Raw genomic sequence first — 3,454 nt, 5'->3', positions numbered from 1 at the left:
GCTCTCCATCGCCCACCGCAGTGATTCCACTTCCGAATGTAAGGCAGATTCTCGCCTATTTAAGTTCCGCATTCCCATCAATTGTATTTGTCCTAGGCTATCCTTCCAAACTCATCCGCAACCACTAAACTGTGCCATTGAAATTCATGATCCATCCACCATACATATATTTTTCAAGCATATGGCTTGGGATTCCTCGTTATGAAGCTCTCGTGGGGTTTTCGGTACCCTACAAAATACTTTATTAAGTACTTAAATTCACAACTCATCTCAATTTTCGGCTAACTGAAAATCTATTAATTAAATGTGATGAATCTGTGTGAACATGTCAAATTATATACAAATCATTTTTTAAAAAAATATACACACCATTAAATAAGCCACTAACTACTCTTTGATTGTATCTCCAACAAGAATCGACACAAAGTATTTGATATTCATATACAGCTGCACAAAAGGGATAAAGCCTTAATTTTAATTATTCCGATCATTGACCTCTAGTTCTGTTGGTTAATTAGTAATATATATATATATATATATATATATATGTATACGTAAATTTGACATATATGTATATGGTAACTCTTAATCTAATCTATTCTATTACAATTGAAATACAAAATAATATTTGTCTATTTTACGTGTTTTTTCAGATTTTTATTCATTTTTTTAACTAATTTTAATCATTTCATTTATTGTCTTTTCTAAGTAATTCGACATCATTTATTACAAAGTATAAAAAACAAATTTACATATTTGTAAGTATTCAATCACATTTTCATTTTTCCACTCTTCCTAACTACTTCATTAATTGAATTTACTATAGTAATTCAACATCATTTATTCTACATGCTAAGCATAATAATTTTACAGGTTCGAATGAAATTAATTATTCCTGACAAGAATCAAACCGGTTAATAAATATTTTTTTATATGTTTATAGAATCAATTAGATATCTGCATTGTACACATTCAAGTGTGAATCAATTTTTTGGATATCGGGTTTTTTAGAGTTTTAAAATTAAACTCTATTCGAAAATTATAAATTTTCTGGACGGATTTTGAATTGTATCCTTCCGGGTCCGCCGGGTAGGTTCGTAAGAACCTAAAAAATATTTAATTAACCTATGTATTTTAAAAAGATCATTAAACAATATATATATAAATAAATAAAGTAAAAATCAAAATATGCGGGGGTGTGGAGATCAAGCTCTAGTTATAATGTTATATATTTAGTACTACCAAATATGTAAGTTACATCACGTAACTCAAATATATTTCTTTTGCCAACTCCTAACTCAAATTGTGAAAAAAAAAACAAAAAAAAAAACTCAAATTGTGAACCGAACAAGTTATTTTTGCATCTTGATTTAGTAACATATATGTTTCACTAATAAATTGAATGTTTATTTATGTATGGATCATACATACATGATTGCTTATGAAAGTTATTTTTTAGCACAAAGAATTTGCATTGAACGTACGAGCAATGGTCCTAAAAATAAAGTTGTGCAGATTCATTTACGAATCTAAATCAGATCAAGTTTTTTTTTTTGTATTGACAGTGTTCAAATGTCAAACTCTTTTTCGTGTCAGTGTACAGATCGTAAAGAAAAGTTACCCTAATTTTTATACATAAAGTGAATCACTCTAATCATGTATAAAATGAATTATTGAGATGCATGTATTAATAGATAATGTTTTCTATAGATCCACATAATTGAAAAAGAGTTATTCTTGGGTTCACCCCCTAGGGTGAACCTCTATATTCACCGGCCAATAGAATTTGAAACAAGATATTATCAAGTTATATTATATTTTTAAAATTAAAAAGTAAAAAAAAATAGCAGCTACAGAAAAAAGAATTAAAAAAATATTTTTAACGTCGTCAGCAAAATACTAAACCCTAAATCCTAATCCCTAAACCCTAAAGAAACAAAATATTGTCAAATTATATTATCTTTTTAAAATTAAAAGATAAAAAGAAATAAATAAAAAATAGTAATAATTACAAAATAAAATATTTTTAACGTCGTCAGCAAAACATTAAACCCTAAATCCTAATCCCTAAACCCTAAATCCTAAACCCTAAACCCTTGAGTGTTTTCGTGTTTAGTGATTTTGATTTTAAGTTTGAGATTTATCTTGGAGTTTAAGATTTATCCTAGAGTTTAGGGTTTACCCAAGGGTTTAGGGTTTAGGGTTTAAGATTTAGGGTTTAGGGATTAGGATTTAGGGTTTAATGTTTTGCTGACGACGTTAAAAATATTTTATTTTGTAATTATTACTATTTTTTATTTATTTCTTTTTATCTTTTAATTTTAAAAAGATAATATAATTTGACAATATTTTGTTTCTTTTTTAAAAAATATCGAATATGAAATAACACATTCCTATTAGTTGGTGAACTTAGGGGGTGAACCCAAGAATAAGTCATTGAAAAACCAACAAATTCTGTTGAATTCAGGCTATACGCGTACGGCGAACCAAAGAAGGAAAGAAAAACCCATATAATTCACCAAAAAAGAAGTTCAATGATGAAGTTCAATTATAGTACCATTATTTTTATTTATTGAATTGTAACTTCGAAAATGGTTTTATTAGAAAAATCCTTCTAAAATGATTAATTATCTCCTCTGTATGCCCCACTATATATCATATCTTAAACAAATAGTCCCTTGATTGGTTTTACATGTAATGTTTAGTGTGCGTGAGAAGCAGGTGATTACAAAATGAGAAAAAATAGAAAATCTAATCTATTAAAATAAAAGTATAAAATTAAATTGATTATTGTTATAAAAAGAACTAGAATTTTATTGTATAGCAGGAATTTAGATAAGGGCGAAATTTTATACCCGTAGAAATTTAACACTGATAGAGAGAGTTTATTATTAGAGAGAAGAGAAGTTGAGGTGTGATTACAAATGAACGAAAAACGTTCGTATATATAGAAAGAAATTCACTGTGCAAATAGTGCAGCGGGCCCCACATCTTTTATATTTTTCAACATAAACGGCTGGCTGCTGGCTTTCTTAGCTGTCTTTCATAACACTCCCCATTGGGGACCGGTGTCACTATCCACTCTCGCTTAACGTCTTTGTTGCCTCGTTAAAAACCTTTCCAGGAAAACCCAATGGGAAAAACCATAGTAAGGTAAAAAGAGTACAACCACGTAAGCTCCCCCTCGAATAAGCAGTCATAGATCCTTCTGATGACGCATTCCAATGTTATGGATGTGTTTTCTGAATACCGAGGTAGGGAGTGATTTTGTGAAGAGGTCGGCTGCATTGTCGCATGATCGAACATATCTTACTTCAATCTCTTTATTCTTCTCGAGCTCTTGAGTGTATGAGAAGAACTTCGGAGGTATATGTTTGGTTCTATCGCTTTTGATATATCCTTCCTTCGTTTGAGCAACACATGCCGCGTTATCTTCATATAGAATAGTTGGCTC

Source organism: Brassica oleracea, unplaced genomic scaffold, assembly GCF_000695525.1.
Source record: "Brassica oleracea var. oleracea cultivar TO1000 unplaced genomic scaffold, BOL UnpScaffold01168, whole genome shotgun sequence".
NCBI lineage: Eukaryota > Viridiplantae > Streptophyta > Magnoliopsida > Brassicales > Brassicaceae > Brassica > Brassica oleracea.
This window is presented reverse-complemented; position numbering follows the sequence as displayed.